The 19,749-nt window shown below is 43.6% G+C and overlaps 1 long non-coding RNA gene across 1 annotated transcript; it reads right to left on the reverse strand.

Annotated features, from left to right (window-relative positions):
- Window positions 1–8,026: 8,026 nt before the first annotated feature.
- On the reverse strand, window positions 8,027–9,703 carry LOC144986620 (uncharacterized). The gene is made up of 2 exons (XR_013650451.1): window positions 8,503–9,703; window positions 8,027–8,422 (listed from the first exon to the last, which is right to left on the reverse strand). It is a non-coding gene; the product is annotated as an uncharacterized LOC144986620 (long non-coding RNA).
- Between the last annotated feature and the right edge of the window lie 10,046 nt (window positions 9,704–19,749).

Below are 19,749 nucleotides of genomic sequence, written 5' to 3' on the forward strand. Positions count from 1 at the left end.
ACGATCTCAAAATTTCAGGTTTACACATTTTTTGCCCAAACATAGCCTGTATCCACCCATAAGGGCAGTTGTGAGTGAGGTTTGTTTGATCAAGCTAAAGTAAGTTAAACCCATACCTCATTCTGTTTCAGACAAAAAAGAAAGACAAAACAAAGAATTTTCTTCTAAAATCCCAAACTTATTGGAAAAAGGTTAAGGAGCTGTGAGAAGTCCCAGTTAATGTCCGTTGCTCCAAGACTATCACCTGGTCCTGCAATTTTCCGAAGGAGACAGATAAATGACAACACTAGGGTACAGGTTGCAGAAAGGATAAACTTTGAAAAGGCCTCTGATGATAACGTTGATGAATAAGGGAACTCTGTTTCTTCTAGCATTTTTAATGTCCTGAATGCCATTGTCCCTATGAACATTAGAATCAGAAAAACTAAACAGAAAGCTTCCTGGATGAACCATTATTTGATCAGGGCACAGAAATGACAGTGCCACAGAGCTGAGTGATAGTGGCGCAAGACAAAACTCTGGGTTCATTTATGAAATGTAGAAGGGAGAGTTGTACAGCCACAACCAAATCCTATGCAGAACAAGGGAAAGGTACTTCTCTGAAATCATTGGAAGTTGCAGCAGCATCTCTCGTGTCTTGTTGGCAACAGGAAACAAATTAACAAATCCTCCAGCTCAGCTGCCATTAGAACTGGTTTGCACATCTAATTGTAATGAGTTGGATGTATTTTTCAATGACAAGGTTCAGGGCATTAAAAAAAGCCAGGAACTCCACAACACAAATAGTGTAACTACCCAACAGCCACCTAGTCACTTTAAGCTGACTCACTTTGTATCTGTAACTGACAAAACTGTCCAAGAGATCATCACCTGTCTTAGTTCGTCTACATGCTGCCTTGATGTGTTACCCACTAGATTCCTAGAGTCTGTACTGAACATTTTGTCAGCAACAATTACTCAAATATTTAACATGTCGCTTCAATCTGGAACATTTCCTGAGGCCTTAAAAACTGCAGTCAGTAAACCTGCCCTGAAGAACAACCGAACCGAACAATTACAGAGCCAGCTCAAATTTGCCATTTTTAGGAAAAGTCCTTGAAAAAGTTTTTTTACCAACAGCTTCCTGACTTTCTCTTCCTAAACAATTCATTCGATGTTTTCCAGTCAGGTTGTATCCCCCTCATAGCACAGAACCCTTTCCATCAAGGTAACTAACGACATCCACCTAAACATTGACGCTGGCAACATCTCTGTCTTAATCCTGCTAGAACTGAGTTCTGTTTTTGACACTGTTGATCATGGGATCCTTTTACACAGAATCCTTGAACTGTGATGTGCCTCAGGGATCAATCCTGGGACCCATTTTGTTCAACCTCTACATGCTGCCACTAGGTCAGTTAATTTGCAGTAATAACATATCTTATCACAACTATGCAGACGATACTCAGATCTATGTGTCACTGACATAAGGTGAAAATGGGCCAGTGGATTCACTTAGTTATTGCATCCAACAGATCAGTACTTAGTCTGTTTAGTTAGTTTAGTTTAGAATTTTCCTGTTTAATTTTAAGTTTTCATGATCTTTGTGATTTTATGTTTACTTTACAATTACCGGTACAAAGCCCATTGAGACGACTGTTGTTGTGATTTGGGGCTATATAAATAAAACTGAATGGAATTGGATGCAAAACAACTTTCTCCAACCAAACTCAGACAAGACGGAAGTCATCGTCTTTGGTCCACAGAAACAAAAAGTAAAAACTTCAAATCAAGACAGAACCCTAGGGGGAATCATGTACTCTGACTTGAATGTTAACAGCCATATCAAGTCAGTAACATCAGCAGCATTTTTCCATCTAAAAAACATTGCCAAAATCCAAAACGTAATGTCAAAGCCAGACCTGGAGATACTTAATAATGCATTTATCTCCAGGTTGGATTGCTGTTACAGCCTGCTCACTGGCCTCCCCAAAAGAGCTGTAAAAAGTTTCCAAGTCTCTCCATGCCCTTGCACCAAAGTACATCTCTGACATGTTAGTATGAACCATCTCGGACTCTGAGGACCTCAGGGACCGGCCTCCTGGGGGTGCCCAGAACCAGGACTAAACTAGGGGAATCAGCATTTCAATCTTATGCAGCTAAAAGCTGGAACAGTCTCCCTGAGGTTGTGAGATGGCCCTCTGCTGTGCTAAGGTTCAAATCTAGACTCAAAACATTCCTGTTTAGCCGTGTATATAGCTGTAGAGTCCTCATTGACACCTCTTTTCATTTTCGTTTCTCTTTCCTTTCTTTTAAAGTAGATTTTATAATGAGTCAGCGTTTTGGGCTGACAAGATGGCTGACGCTCCTGGAGCTGTCGTTTGTGACTGCAACTCAGATCACTGCCACCTTCTAGCCATTATTCAAAGGCTAAGATCTGAGCTTAAGGAGAAATACAACCTGATTGATAAAATACTCTGTTTCGGCCTCACAGTCAAATTATATTTCATACATCCAGCAATCAGTCATCGTGGACCAAGCCAGTCGCTCCCTGTCACAGACTCTTCCATGGTCTGGAGGAGGAAAGCCTGCAGAAGCTCAGTCCACCGGCTCCGACAGCAATATTGTGCAGCTACGTGGCGTGACAGACGGATTGGAGCCGACCGATGAGATCCGAGGCCCAGACAACCCCAACTCTGGAGAGTCGGTTCGGTTTCCAGCTGACCTCGAGCAGGAGAAGGCCGATGCGGGGCTCAGGGACCCGGCTCTCAGCTCGACACCCAAGCTGTCATGGGCGGAGGTGACACGGCGCAGCCGGAGGACCCGGAGGAGCCACGGGCCAAAAACTGATCCTTCCTGCTCGGCTAGACTGGCGCTCTCCAACCGCTATGCCCCGCTGGGTGAAGATCCGGGACCCACTGATCCGCCAACAAACCAACAGGACCCACCAGGAACGGTGTTGTGTCAGCGTCGTCCTCCTGCACTCCCATCTCCCACGGCTGGTGCCGGATGTGATCGGAATGAGCCTCCTGCCGTTCACCCCTCGGCTACGATCAGGGTTCGGAATCGGGGAGCGACGTCCACTGCGGCCTCCGGGCCCGCTTCGAATGAGCCTGACCAGGCCACTGCCTCCGGGCACCCCTCGCGGGAGCCATACCGGAGCACATTCTCTCCAGGAGCAGCAGTGCCGGTCCCGTCGCCTGACTATCCCTTCGTTCTCCACCGCAGGAGTGAAGCACCGCCGGCTGTTACGTGACGCAGTAACCCGGCGCTCGGGCGAGCCCCTCCGGGGTTTGGAGAACATCTCGCCCGATCATCATCCTCTGCCAGATCTTCCTGCTAAGCTTCACCCGGGATCGCTGTCTGTCAGGCATTCTGCTGCCTCGCAAAACCTGGCTGTCAGGTATGGGAGCCCCGCACCGGATCCGGGATCAGCGCCCCGTCCAGTTCTCATCCTGGGAGATTCTATGATCAGGCAAGTCAGCATCAAGAGGTGCCACACACACTCCATCTCAGGGGCATCAGTAAAGGACATCCACAATCATCTCACCAGTAAACCCCCCTCTGCCTCAACCATCATAATTCAAGCAGGTACCAGTGACATTAAGTTCCAGCAGTCTGAGACTTTGAAAGCGGACTTCATCCACCTCATTCATCACATCCAGCAGTTAAATTTACATTGCATCATATCTGGACCACTACCTTCACCCCGTTACAGAGACACAAAATTCTCCCGAATCCGTCAGCTCAATATCTGGTTAAAAAGTTACTGCCAGAGATCACAAACGTTCACATTCAAAGTCAACCATTCCTTCTGTCAGATGTCTCCGTCCCAGTGGCGGTTCTACACTAACTTACTCCCTGGGGGAGTAACCCCACAGGCGCCCCCCCGCACACACACAAAATTTGACAACATCCTGTTGTGTTCCCTATCTTCTATTTAGCCATTTTACACAAAAAATGCATGAATTTTCTAGACTCGTATTACAGGGGGGTCAAACTCAGTCACACAGGGGCCTAAGTTAAAAACACGCTTAAGGTTTTGGGCCGGTTCATTTACTGAACACACTAAAGATAAACTTTTAAACCTTTTCAACTGAACCTTTTGAACATAAATATGAATAAAAACAGGAACACAAGTTAAACCTTAAATAACTTGTAATATTTTGCTCTCCATAAAAATATATTCTGTCAAAATTATACAAATATGAACATGCTGCAGAACAAAACAAAGAAAGCCTGGAAATATTAATAAGAAATAACAAATCAAATATTTCCAGTTTTTTTTGCTCTTTTATCATTTTTTAGAGCATTTTTTTTTAGAGCTGGACTCCTGCTTCATTTTTAGCAATAAATTCTTAATGTGTGACGTCCTGTGTGTGTCTTTGTGAAACATATCAGAGGGATTAGATCTAAAAAAAAAAACTTATTGTGATTAATATGTTTAGGTCTTATAAAACATTAAAGACTAAATCATAGAATTCATCAGTGGGATTACTCCAAAAATATTTGGCATTTCCCTAAATTTGTGCAACACCAACAGTAGAAATCCTCCTTATTTTGTAGGGTTTCCTGTTTTGTTTTTGTTGTGAGTTTTACTTTGGTTCCCCATCCTTCCTGATTGTGTTCACCTGTGTCTCGGTTGTCTGTGTGTATTTAAGTCTTGTCATTCCCTTCCTCCTGGGCTGGTCCATAGTATGTTAGTCAGTATGTTAGTCTGCTCTCCCCGTTTCGAGTGTTTCGAGTTTCTAGCCTGCCGTCTGCAGTGGTTTTGGTTTTGTGTCCTTAGTTTTTTTTTATTAAAGCCCCCGTTCCCCTGCAACCTCCTGCCTCCTCTCGCTCTCTGCGCCTGGGTGCTTCCTCCCTTCTCCCCCCGTAACAACCTCTCCCCCTCCCCTTCCCTCTCACACACGCGGCTCCGTCTCTATGACGGGAGGCGCAGCTGCGGCCCAGAGTTGATTGTCTACGGTGGCCCTGAAGTGCAAACCATTCAACAAATCACTCGATACAAAAACATTTTTAAGATCACAGCAACAATTTAAAAAGCGTATTACATTTTAGAAAACAAAACAAAATTTCAGAAACCAAAACATAAAAAAGAAAAAAGAAAAAAAGATTTCAGAAAACAAAATTAATTTCCAGAAAAAAAAGAAATATTACAAAATGAAAACATTTCAGAAAAAAAATTAATTTCCAGAAAACAAAATGAAATAAAAAAAATGAAAACATTTCAGAAAAACTAAATGAAATATTAAAAAATGAAAAACATTTCAGAAAAAAAAATGAAATATTAAAAAATGAAAAACATTTCAGAACACAGAATGAATTTCCAGAAAACAAAACGAAATCTTCAAAAATGAAAAACATTTCCAAACCGGAAGAAGCAGGTACTATGGGACAACGCTGATTGGATGATGAAGTTTGTCAATCATTTGAACTGAAAAGTATTTTAAATGAAGCGACGACGGGTTTTATCGTCCAAACAACAATGTACCATGATAATTCCCATATTTCCCATTTACATATTAAATCAAAAATGCAGCAAACAGATAATGAAGGTTTAAATTATTTTTTGAATATTTCGTCTGAAGCAGAACGGTCACCCGGAAGTAGTTTGTGTGGATGACGTCCGTTCTGCAGGTAAACAAAGAAAGGGACGGTAAAACGTTAACATAAACGTTAATCTTTGAATATTTAGCGGATGTGATGACAGAACGCACGCAGAAATATCAACACCAACCAGGTTTACAAATGTTTCAAAATGTCGTGAGAGGATTCTGTCTAAAGCAGCAGCTGCGAAGAAACGGGTGTTAAAGACGGCGCACATCAGGAAATGCAGTCCCGCCATCCACAGATAAGGTATGGAGGCATATTTGTTTGATCTAATAAATGTAGCGTTAAACGTGATTTCTAGGTGGGTGTTTACAGACAAATCCAAGATCCTTCAGTCATACGTTAATGACAGGTTACCTCATCAGCTGGAGAGGGGGGGGTCACGTGGGCAGCATTCTCAGACAGGTGTACCAGCCGCATAAATCAGCAAAGCTGTCAGGTAAACTGCAGCAGTTTGTGTCTGAGAATAACATTTATGAATGCATCTTATTCACACTATTAAGATCTGTGACTTTAGAGTGTGTCAGTGCACAGAAACATGACAGTAAATGACTGGATGTGCACATCATCAGACACGTCCAGGTGTGTAACTAAAGGTGGCAAAGTCTGTAGTGTAAAAAAAATCTTTAAAAAAAACCATTTTAGTCTTTCAGGCAGAGGAGGAATACCAAATTGTTTTAGAATGTATTTTTATAAGACTGAAATAATGTATTTTATTCTGAGTTTGGTGTTTTGACCCCTCCCTAATGAATTTCTGGTTTAACCCATTTTCTCCTCATTTTGATGAACTCAACTTTTTCCTGAATGAAAGATGAACGGCAGCCGATGTTTTTATGTCAGGGATTTTTAATTTATTAATTTATCTCTGTCAGGGATTTCAAGAGCTGGAGCTGGAGTCCAGTGCAGAGGAAGCTGCAAGCATGTACGAGCAGGAACTGGCGTCTCTTACCTGTGCATCTTCCTCTGGATGTGATGCTGAGCAGCAATGTGGACAAAACTTCCCTGACATGACTCTTTTTGATATAGTTGTTAAGCACAAACAGACTTTTCCCAGATTAGGGTTGGGCGATGTCCCTTAAATTGGCCGTTGACGATGTTTGCTGTCAACCATCGGGATGGACGATGATATCGTCGTTGGGGGGGGGGCTATTTTTAATATTTCGGTCTTATATAATTGCTATTCGTTATTTTACTTTATTACTTTATTTATTTTATTTCCCAACTAATGACTCATCCGCAGTACTGAGGGAAATAACTAACAAAAAAAGTAACAAACAAACTAGAAAAGAAATGGTTTGCTCCCGCACTTAACTAGTCAAGTGGACCGGCGGAGCGCGGACTTACAGCTTTGTGTTTGAGGGGAAGGGGGGGGGGGGTGCTTTGTTACATGAGCGGTATGTGGGAGATTTAGAACTGCGATCCGTTCCGCAGCTCTAGGGGAACGGGCTACCGAACTCAGAACCGGGTCTAAAAGTGTGTGTCTGAGCAGAGGATCGTGAGCACACACACAGCACTTTGGGGCGGTGTGAGCTTCAAAGCAGAAAGGCCGCTCAGTCCTTAGAAATCGTTCAAACAATCACGTGGATTTGTGTTTCGAGTCGTGTCCCGACTAAATAAAGGCTGATGTTATTCCCACATGTTTAAATGCAGCCAAGATGCAGATTGCAGCACCACCCAAAGCTAATGTTGTGTTAGCCCGTGTTAGCATACTGCTAATTCTGGCTTCTTTCCGGCTCCGTTTTTCAACAGAAAAAGCAATGACTACACGGATTAAAATTAAAACGATGAGCGAACAGGCGTTTCATAATAATCGTAACATTATTAAAAGCACGTTTAGAAGATCGTCTTGTATGTTACCGAGCTGACATATCAATGTATAAAGCCGCTCGGCAACATTGTTTTGTATTGAATTGTTACATTCAATAAAGTTTGAGAAAAAAATAGCCGCTCGGCGGAACTGATATCCGCTTCCGGTTTTTCAAACCCTACTGCGCATGTGCGAATGATTTATTCCGACCAAAAGTGTGAGCCATGTGAATGTTTTTTATATTCTGAAAACATTTTTCTGGAACCATGTACACGTTTGGATTCTAATCCGACCATTGATCCGGTCAAGATATTATTCACATGTAACCGCGGCTTATGGTGTCGACTCGCAGCGTGGCGGGGGCGTGGCATCACGATGGTGTCTCTCCATCGGGATGTCAGTCACCCATCACGATGGACGATGGTATCGTCCATCGGCACAACCCTATCCCAGATGCATTTTTTCCTCTAATAAATGTGACTGACAGGCACGCTGAGTAAATGCTGATTGTAAGCGCAACATTTGATTGACTGCATGAAGAAGCCCTTAAAGGAAAATCCACAACTGTTTCTTTGTTTCTGTTACTGAATAACATATTCATGTTAAGTTTTCAATAAATATACTGCATTGCTATGAAACAAATTTGTTTATTTTCATATCCATTATTACAATCCTCACATCAGCATTCAGTTTTTTCATTGACAAAAAAACATTTCTAAACAACAGCTTTGAAAATCAAACATCATCTTTGTTAATAAAGCTTTAAAACCTAAAATGGTAAACATGGAAAAACTCCTAAATGAAGCAAGCCTAATATGAACATTTTAAACTGGAGTTTTGCTTAAAGGAACATTAAGTTGTTTGGAGTTGAACAAGTGTTTGATGCGATTCCTCATAGATGTGATTTCCAGATCATCAGCCCGACGCTAAAGCCAGGAATTGTGCTTCGTCTTTCACTCCCCACTGCATCATTTACAACTAATCAGGCTTATGCAGCAGGTTAAAGACGTTTTTTTAAAGGACCTGCAATTTAAAAAAAAAATTAGATATTAAGGTTAAATAATATTTATTGATTACATTTCACATAAATCATGGTGACTTGCCTGTACACTGCACAATGATATGAATGACTTTAGTCTTCTTGTATTCCCATGTAGAGCTGCCATCTGTTCTTCTGCAGCACAAACCTTTCTGGAACTTCGCCTTGAGTAACTTCCGCCCCCTGTGAAGTGCCGCCCTGGGCGACCGCCCACATCACCCATATCAAAAAGCGCCACTGCTCCGTCCTATTCACATAGCACTAAATACAGAAATAAAATTAACAGAAAAATCACTGGGTTCACCTGTCACACTGAACATGGCTGTTTTTAACATCAGATCTCTTTCTAACAAGTCTTTTATAATTAATGATCTGATTACTGACTGTGATTTGAACTGTTTGTTTTAACTGAAACCTGGCTTGGTACTGATGCTCCAGCTATTCTCATTGAGGCCTCTCCACCTAATTTTAATTTTTTATTCTCTGTAAGGGAAGGTAAGAGAGGTGGTGGCACAGCATCCATTGCTCAACAAGGTTTAAAAACGGAAACCTTTACATCAACTGATTATCCTTCATTTGAGCATCACTCCTTCATGTTCAGCAACCCACCTATTTTAGCAGTGACTGTGTACAGGCCACCAAGTCCTCCCTCCGGTTTTTTACAAGATTTTTCTGAGTTTTTATCTGTCATTCTACTGAGGCACAACAGGATTTTAATATTCATGTTGATAACATGAATGACCCTTTTGCCTCTGAGTTTTTAAATATTTTAAATAGTATGGATTTTACCCAGCATGTGGCACGGCCGACTCACAATAGAGGACACACCCTGAACTTGGTCATCACCTACGGCCTGTCTGCTGGTGTGTCCTCTGTTGTTGACTTGGCTGTGTCAGACCATTATTGTGTGTTTTTTAAGATGACTGGTTTTATCCAGCAAGAGGCCTCAGTGAGAACTGTGACAAAGCGATATATAACCCCTGAAGTGGCAGAAAATTTTATTGACATTTTAAAACAAACTCCTGCTCAGATTTTACCTTTGTCCTGTGATTCTCTGACTGATGATTTTAATGACAGACTTAAGTTTGCCATTGATACAGCCGCTCCAATGAAAACTAAAATCTTGAAACAGAATCCAAAGACGCCTTGGAAAAACGGTGCTATTTTAAATCTGAAGAGAATTTGTAGGAGAGCGGAGAGAAAATTTAGAAAAACTAATTTAACAGTCGACTATGACTTTTTAAAGGATCAACTAAAAACGTACAACCACGCAGTTAAACAGGCAAGGACACTTTATTTTTCTAATCTCATCACAAATAATAAAAACAACCCCCGGTTTCTTTTTAAGACTATTGATTTTTCATTAAACAAAGATTTTAATAAATCTATCATGCCTCACTCACAAACTGCATGTGAGGACTTTGCTGACCACTTCAGGAGTAAAGTCAATGCTATTAGATCCAACCTTCAACCGGTACATGACAGTAATCCTAGCAGGTCAGTGGCATTGTCTTTACCTGAGGAATCACTGGAGAGTTTTGTCCTGGTTGATGCAGAGATGCTTGGTCGAGTTTTTTCCCAAGCAAACACTGCAACCTGCCTTTTAGACCCTATTCCCACTTCTCTTTTTAAAACATTTTATAAATTCTTTGAGTCCGAGATTATAAACATAGCTAACTGCTCTCTTCAGACGGGGGTCTTCCCCTCTGCCTGTAAGACGGCGGTGGTGAGGCCCCTTCTGAAGAAGAGTAACTTGGACCCAAAGATCATGGACAATTACAGACCTGTATCCAACCTACCATTTTTAGGAAAACTTATTGAAAAACTTGTTTTTATTCAATTGCATGATTTTTTAAATGAACATAATGTTTTTGAAAAGTGTCAGTCTGGTTTTAGGACAAATCACAGTACTGAGACGGCCCTTTTAAAATTTTTAAATGATCTCAGAAATACTTGTGACTCGCAGAAACTTTCTGTTCTGGTGCTGCTAGATCTTAGTACCGCCTTTGATACGGTAGATCACCAGATTTTACTTGACAGACGAAGGACTCGGTTTGGCCTCTCAGGAACTGCTCTTAACTGGTTTCACTCCTATCTCACAGATCGACACTTTTTTGTAAGTATGGATACTCGTTCCTCAGGAGTCCATGAAATAAGTTGCGGGGTTCCCCAGGGTTCAATCTTGGGTCCAATACTTTTTAACTTGTATATGTTGCCTCTTGGGGATGTCATCAGGAGACACGGCGTTGACTTTCACAGCTATGCTGATGATACACAGCTTTACATCGCCGTGTCTCCTGATGACCTTGAACCTGTCAACACTCTTTTAAACTGCATTTTAGATATAAATCTGTGGATGGCAGAAAACTTCTTACAGCTCAACCAGGACAAAACTGAAGTTTTAATCATTGGTGCTGAAGACAAGAGAGAGATGATTTTACCCAAACTTAGGAATTTTAAATCTTCTCAATGTGTCAGAAACCTGGGCGTTCTTTTTGACTCTGAGCTGAATTTTATTCCCCACATCAGAAACGTTGTGAAAACAGGATTTTACCATCTTAAAAACATTGCCAGAGTCCGCCCGTTCCTCTTTCTTGCCAGCACAGAGGTACTAATGCATGCTTTTATTTTCAGTCGTTTAGATTATTATAATGCACTTCTCTCTGGTTTCCCGAAAAGTCGATCTCAAATCTGCAACTATTATAGAACTCTGCGGCACGAGTTCTGACGAGAACCAGAGGGCGGGAACACATTACACCTATTTTAAAGTCGCTGCATTGGCTCCCTGTGCGTTTCAGGATTGATTTTAAAGTTCTTTTAATGGTTTATAAATGTTTTTATGCTCTTGGGCCTTCTTATTTAAATGATGTTATTTTAAAATACGAACCCTCGCGGACCCTGAGGTCCTCTGGCACTGGCCTCTTGGTTGTCCCTAAGGTGAGGACCAAGACACACGGTGGGGCTTCGTTCTGCCATTACGGTCCTCGCCTGTGGAACGGCCTGCCAGAGGCCCTCAGGGCTGCAGAGACTGTAGAGGTTTTTAAGAAGAGGCTCAAGACCCACCTTTTTAGTCTGGCTTTTAAATGACTTTGAACATTTTCTATGTCTTTTTATTTTTTATCTATCTATTTATTAATTAATTTATTTATTTACATATTTATTCATTTATTTATTTGTAAGGACTATTATTATCTCTGTTTTTAATATGCTATTCTTTTTATTGTTATTTTACCAATGATACGTAGGTTATGTTTTTAATCAGTTTACGTATTTTATTTTTTAATTACTAAAATTGTTAAATCTTATTTTATTTTTTTTTTATCTTTTTTCTATTTTTATTGTTGTTATTTTATGATTATTTTAATTCTCATGTTTTTAACTCCAGTGTTTCCTCTTGGGGATCCATTTTTCTGGGGCACCACCGGCTTGACCTGTAGGGGTTGCTGTTGCTGCAGTGCCCGTTCTTGTTGGGCGGGCTGGGGTCCCGCTCTGTGGTCTAATAGCCATGGAGTGGGCCCCGGGCTGCTCTGTGCTGGGCGGGCGCTGTGGTACTGACCCCTGTGGTCGGGCTGGGCCTTGGAATGAATGGATCCCCATCATATCGTTTCCTCGCAGCAGTACCAAGCCAGACCTTCTTTAAGCTGCAGTTCTTTGGTTCTGTTCAGGGTTCTACGGGGGGAACTGGGTAGGTGGGGTGTGGGTGGGTGGGTTGGGGGGGTGGGGGTGAGGGAGGGGTCCCATCTTTGTGTGATTGTCCTTTGTTTGCTGTTTTTAACAATTTTCGGTTTTTATGACTGTTTTATCTGCTTTTATGTGAAGCGCTTTGTGTTTTTAACTGAAATGAAAGGCGCTATATAAATAAATAAAGTTTGAGTTTGAGTTTGAGTTTAAACTGTTAGGTATTGTGATTTCAATGCTTTTTCCTGTTTTGTGAAGCACTTTGAATTACTTCGTGTACAAATTATGCTATACAAATAAACTTGCCTTGCTTTAACTATTGCCTCTTATTTTGGGCAACTATAAGAGAATGAACCCTAGATGAGTAACTCTTCCCTGAAGTTGCTCAAAATGAGAGGCAGCAAGCAGGAAGACCCCTGCCTGCTTGTTTCTCTCTCATTCCGGGTTTTTCTAGAAAAGAATAACTCCTTCTGAAGCTACGTTTTCAGAGTTGCTTGGGCTAAAAATGCAGATCTTCTTCTTCTTCTTCTTCCACTTTCGGCTTCTCCCATCAGGGGTCGCCACAGCGAACAAGTCGCATGGTAAATTTGGCAATGTTTTACGCCGGATGCCCTTCCTGACGCAACCTTCTCAAACCGGGCTTGGAACCGGTACAGAGGTAGAGAAGGGAACAGGGAGCAGCCCGGAGTCGAACCCTGGTTTCACGGACGGAAGGCGCCGCAAACCAGCACGAGCTAAACCGGCTCCTGGGCTAAAAATGCAGATATATTGCAAAAACATAGATTTTTTATTTTGTTTAAGTCTTCAAACTTGAATGAATCTCGGATTTTTCTTGTAAAGAAGGACACATCATTGACCTCACGATTTCTGTATTGGAAAAGCAGCACAGGGCTGCTGGCTTTCCTACAATTAACTCTGTAGGAGCAAAACTGAGGCAGACTTAATGATCTGATAAATGCTGAGGTGGTTGACTGTAAGACGAGAAATTAGAGAATCCTGTGGGACAATAAAGCAGTGATGTATAAGTTAGTATGTAAAACACATTTCTGTGTCTATCTTCTGCCAGAATCAGTCTCGGCTCCTCTTCTATGTTTTGATCTTCATCTCAGATCGGCACAGCAGGATGCCAGCAGAACGCCGCTGGTGGTCCAGGTAAAGTGGAGGAGCGGAGCTCTCTCTTTTTTTTAGACTTTTTGCTCCCCGTGACAGCTGATTCATTCCAAGCAGCAGCAGCCCTTTCACCTGAATTGCAACAGATGTTTTTATAAAAGTATCTGAGCGTACATCTTCAAAGAAAAACATCACCTTGTAATCTTAGAAGTGCACATCCCTCCTGAAGCTGGTTTCTGTTGGAAAACTGTCCTGGAATTATGTTCTTTCATGTCTCAGTGACTTGCTGATGAGCAAACAGCTTTTGAGAGTGTGGGGTTGAGTGGTAAAGTATCACAGCCAAAGTGATGAATCGATTTATTATCTTTTCACAAATGCACAATTTATTCATTTAAATAACTATTTTATCATTTTAATGTAAAACCTGTGAATATTTTTCATATTACCCTAACCCAATGATGCAAACAAAACAAAGGCGTGACTTTTATGAATGGACCTACACATTCTTAAATTATAGGCTATTTGAAAGCAGCTTTCCCCAGAAAAAAAATAAGAGAACCTGCACAGATCAATCTCACCCTCAGGTCTCATATACCCTTAGTTTGGCATTTGCCACCTCCACCTTCTGCTGCATCTCTCTGTAATTAAATCCTCTTCTTCTTAACACACTCCTGAACATTCCACCACCAAGTCTCCTGATCTGCTTTCCTCACTCCAGATGAGACACCAATATCCTCCTCCAAGTCTACCTTATTACTTTAGTTGTAGCTTTCAAGACTTTTGAGAGAACCTGCCGATTTCCCAAATCCTGTTTTAAGTTGTCCCTAAAGCTGCACACACCACACATTTGACGCGAGTTCTTACATGTGCGTTCACACTGAATGAGCGGGGCTTCCTCTGTTTCTTTTGCTATTGTTTAATAGTGCATGTCCCCCTCCTACAGTTGGAAAAGGCTTTGTATGAAATGATGAAGCAGGCAAATTCTGTGAATCTTGCTCCAGGTTTTTTTCCGTTCACAGCTCTATTCCAATGTATGAAAGACTTGGTGTCATAAAATTCTGTGCGGGGCACAAACCACAATAATTTTTCCTTCATAATCAGTTTTTGAACGTTTGGATCTTCAGTGTTTTAAAAGGGATGCCATCTTTCAAAAGCGCGTTCAATGGCTGCATGGTTTCTATGTAAAGGTCGAATGAATACGGTCAAAGAAACTTGTGCAGCTGCGCGTGTATGAGCTAGAATTAAGACTGTACTTTTGTACTTTGTACACATTTTTAAAACACAGGTTTGAAACTCTAGGCTACAGGTACAAAACCAAACCTACAAAAATGTTTTTACCAAATTTGGCATGCCTGGAAGAACCAATGAGGAGTGAATTTTGAGCAACATATGTTTTTAGAATCTCCATCCAAACATGGCAAGAGGATGGTTGGGCTCCGCAGTGCTCTCAACCAAACCCGATGACATTCACACAGTGGGTGTATACGTCCTCCCCAAATGTAAGTAATGTTATAGACACTAAAATGTTTGTTTTTGGGAAGAAAATTATTATTGATGTCATCTTCCTCACCAGAGTCATCCTCACATCAGCATCCTCCGCTGTCTGGCCACACTCTCCCCAACCACAACTTTACAGTCACTGATCGCTTTCAGATTCTATAAGAACCCATGGTGACATCAGTGCAACAGAAATATATCAGAAATGGATTATGTAGTCCACTTGGTGTATGGTAAAATACTCATAATTTTATTTTTAAAGAAAAAATGAGTGTGGGTTTTTACAGGTGAGGGAAGTTGAAAGATGATGACCGAAGTGTGTGTGTGTGTGTGTGGGGGGGGGGGGGGGTTGAATAATCAGCAGCAAGCAACAAGTTTCTGGACTGTTATCATCATTACTGCCAGGCGTAATTGTTAATGTTAATCTGTTACATGTAATCAACCTATGTGATGCTCCCCTGACGCTGACAGAGTTGTTCTCTGTTCTCTGACTTGTTGAGAAAATATTCCATAGCTCTCAACAATTTAACTTTCCTTTCTTAATTTGGGTTCTCATAGTCCAGTCAGATACAACCGTAAAACTCACAACAAAAATTAAAAATAAAACGTTCTTTTTTAAAATACAAAAGCTTATCTAGCGACACAGCAGACATTTTTCCTGTGACTTGTATTGTTATAAGGCAAAAACTGATTGCAGAAAAATCAAGACAAAACCTGATATAGAGCAATAAACTTAAATAGAGAAATAACAAACTATTTAAACCAAACTTCAAAACAACTAACAGCAACAGTCCAAAGACTGCAGCTTTGATGATCAGTGTAGAGAAAGATTTAATGGTTTCATTTGGAATTTCATTTTCAGTCCCATAATGCGTGTTTGTTCAGGCTTTGAAGCTCACTTCAGAGTTTTGTTTCCGTTTTAAAGTATTTGATTTGACTTTAAAACTCTTCATGCAAAGAAGCATAGAAAACATTTCTCCTTCGCCTAAAGGGACTGATTAAAAATCAAATTTGATGTTTGAGTTTGATTCAGTTTGAAATGTATTGGCCTGCATCTGTTCATCTGAACTCCAAGCAAATAAAATCCCACCAAACATCAACAGACATTAACACGCAAAGAAAAAGCACACAGCTTCTGGGTGAGAATAAGACCTGTTTTCCGTGGAGTGATGTAACGTCTGTAAAGACGGATGAAAAAAATAGCATCAATCTAGATTGAAACGAATTCCCTGCTGTGAAGCAGCATTTGTCGTCATCAGTGAACCTGAAGCAGAAACATCTGTCTGTGAACCCTGTGCCTGGCTTTCATGCTCCAGTCTGAATCGTCATATGAACCCCCCGGCAGCTTGGCTCTCATGCTGCAATTAAAACCGGCCTCTGCTACACGGGTTTAAGCCAGCACTTTAAATGGAAAGTCCATGTCAACCCACGAAAATAGCATCTTTCGCCTTCAAAACTCTCGCATTTAAGCGTCGGTACGCACATTTTCAAGTCTTTTCTTGAGCTGTACGTACAAAACATGCAAACACCAACACGCATTGAAAGTTAAACCAGGTCAAGCTTTGACCAATCAGGGACACAGATTAATTAGTGACGAATGTGCAGCATCCTTTTTGATTAACAGATGTGATAACTTGTCAAGATTAGGCAAGCAGGAGGAAACCCCGATGCAGAGAGGAACCACAAGCTGACAAGACCACAGAATGGAGAGGACTCAGATGCGGAGTTTCAAGGAGTTATTTAATCCTGAGTTCAGAGTTTGGCTTAACTTGGCACGTGACATCACCTGTTCCTGAGGGCAGGAACAGGTGGGAACGATCAAGGATGATTAGGTAGACAAAACTGTGGGGAAAACAGACATGGACAGGAAAAGGGGAATGGAACTTTCAAAAGAAAACAGGAAGTGACACATGAGGACACAAATGACAGACAGGAACTTGAAGAAACATGACAGTACCCCCTCCCTAAGGACCGACACCAGACGGTCCAGGAGCCCCGGACTTGAAAAGTCCGTCAGGAGGGACCTGTCCTCAATGCAACGCTCCGGAATCCACTGGCGATCCTCCGGACCGTAGCCCAGCCAGTCCACCAGGAACTGGCCAGGATCTTCCACACAGTGTACACCGGACCACCTCCCACCATCCTTGGTGGAGGTGGGGGCTCCGAGGGAGGCACCAGAGGACTGTCCACCACCGGCTTCACCTTGCTGACATGGAGACATGTCATGGAGACATGTCTCCATGGAAGGACCGGGGCAGACGAAGGACCGGGGCAGACGAAGGCGAACTGCTGCCGGGTTGATGATCTTCGTGATGGGAAATGGTCCCACAAACCGGGGAGCCAGTTTCCTACATGGGACGTGCAGGTTGAGATCCCTGGTCGAGAGCCAAACCTTCTGACGGGGTCGGCGTTCAGTCTGACCGTTGGATTCTGGGTGATGTCCCGAGGACAGGCTGACCTTGGCGCCTATGAGCCGACAGAATTCCTTCCAGAACCGGGACACGAACTGCAGTCCCCGGTCTGACACAATATCCCTTGGAAACCCATGGTATCGCACAATCTGGTGCATGATGATCTCAGCCGTGGCCTTGGCTGATGGCAGTCTTGGCAGGGCGATGAACCTGACCATCTTAAAAAACCTGTCCACGACCGTTAAGACGGCGGTGTGGCCCTGTGAGACAGGAAGCCCAGTGACGAAGTCCATCGAGATGTCAGCCCATGGTCTGGAAGGGATGGGAAGAGGCTGGAGGAGTCCCATGCGACGGCCAGTGGAAGACATGTTCCGGGCACAGACTGAACATGCAGCAACGTACTCCCGGACCTCCGGCCCCATGCTTGGCCACCAGAACCTCCGGGAGATGGCGTGCATTGTCTGTCGAACTCCCGGATGACAGGAAAGCAGTGAGGCGTGGGCCCAGTGAATCACCCTTTAGCGTAGTGACAGAGGAACGAACAGGCGGTTCCTCGGGCATCCACTGGGCGTCTGCACCCCACTGTTAGCCTGCTTTACCTCGGATTCTATTTGCCAGCACACCGCCCCAACCACACAGGACTGTGGAAGGATAGACTCAGGTGCTTTGGCAACAGGCGCGGGGTCGAATCGACGGGACATCCAGCTTGATGTTCTTGGACCCCTGCCTGTAAGAGAGAACAAAAGAAAAACGGTTAAAAAACAGTCGCCAACGTCTTTTGGCGTTTCGGATGTACTCCAGGTTTCTATGTTGTCCGTCCAGACCACAAATGGGTGTTCGGACCCCTCTAACCAGTGCCTCCACTCTTCCAGAGCCACCTTAACCGCCAGCAGCTCTCGGTTGCCGATGTCGTAGTTGCGTTCGGCAGCGGAGAGACGCCTGGACAGGAACGCACAGGGGTGCAACTTCCCATCCTGCTCCAACCGCTGGGACAGGACGGCCCCGACCCCTTCATTGGAGGCATCCACTTCCACAATGAACTGCCGGCGCGGGTCAGGCAGAGTGAGCAGCGGAGCTGACGTGAAGCGGCGTTTCAGTGTCCGGAAGGCGGCTTCGGCTGCAGGCGTCCACTGGTACTGCACACGAGGAGACGTGAGTGCATGGAGAGGCGCAGCTATGGAGCTGAAGCCCCGTATAAAGCGTCTGTAAAAATAGCAAACCCCAGAAACTGCTGGAGTTTCTTGCGGCTGTCTGGTGACGGCCAGTCCGTCACCGCACTGACCTTGGCCGGGTCCATCTCAACCCTCCCTGCGGACACTATAAATCGCAGAAAGGCGACGGTTGAGATGTGGAACTCGCTTTTTTCCGCCTTGACATACAGGTGATTGTCTAGTAGGCGCTCAAGAACCGCAGAGACATGGGAGACATGAGGGCCCAGGTTAGGGGAGTATATGAGAATTTCGTCCAAATACACGTAGACAAAGTGGTCCAGAAAGTCCCTGAGGACATCGTTGATCATGGCCTGGAACACAGCGGGAGCATTGGTTAGTCCAAAGGGCATCACCAGATACTCATAATGGCCCCTGGGTGTGTTGAACCCCGTCTTCCACTCGTCCCCCTCCCTGATCCTGACCAGATGGTAAGCGTTTCGTAGGTCGAGTTTTGTGAAGACTTTTGCCTGCTGGAGCTGGTCAAAAACAGAGGACATGAGTGGCAATGGGTATCGGTTTTTAATGGTAATGTCATTGAGGGCGCTGTAGTCGATGCAGGGCCTGAGGGTAGGGTCCCGTCCTTGTTCCCAACGAAGAAAAACCCAGCCCCGGCTGCAGAAGAGGAATGACGGATCAGGCCCGCCGCCAGAGAGTTAACGATATAGTCATTCAGAGCTTGGCGTTCTGCTGCTGAAATGGGGTACAGAGGCCTTTTCGGGATGGTGGACCCTGGAACCAGGTCTATGGCGCAGTCATACGGACGATGAGGTGGAAGACTCGACGCTCTGGACTTGCTGAAGACCTCTCCCAGACGGTGGTAACAGGTGGGAACTGTGCTCAGGTCCGAGGTCCCGGAACCTAAAGCAGGACGAACGGGAAATGGATTATTGTTCACAGGAGTTTGTTTACCTGCTGACCCAGAGCTCCGGTGTTCATCACAGTCCGGACCCCATCCCAGGATTTTCCCTGATGACCAGTCCACCTGGGGTCTGTGCTGACACAGCCAGGGATAGCCCAGAACCAAGTTCCTAGAGGAGCCCTTAAATAGGTAGAATGGCATGGTTTCTGAATGGTCATGTATGGACACTTGAAACGGTTCCGTGGCGTGAGTGATATGAAAAAGACCCCTCCCATGAAGACCACAAACCCGGACAGGACTGTTCAGGGGGCAAAGCTCCAGACCTAGGTCTTCTGCCAGCATCCAGTCCATTAAGCTGACATCAGCCCCTGAGTCAATGAGAGCTGAGAGGGCCGTGGTGACGCCATGGTGTGTTACCTCTAGGGGAGTGAGGCTTGATGAGGCAAATGGTGGTCACACCAGATACTGACTGGTTGTCTGAGTCCCCTGACCCCCTCAATAAAACAAAACTGAAGATTTCAGAGTGGCCTTTTCTTGTGGCCAGT

This window comes from Oryzias latipes, chromosome 17, assembly GCF_053564925.1.
Source record: "Oryzias latipes strain Hd-rR chromosome 17, Olatipes_Hd-rR_3.1".
NCBI lineage: Eukaryota > Metazoa > Chordata > Actinopteri > Beloniformes > Adrianichthyidae > Oryzias > Oryzias latipes.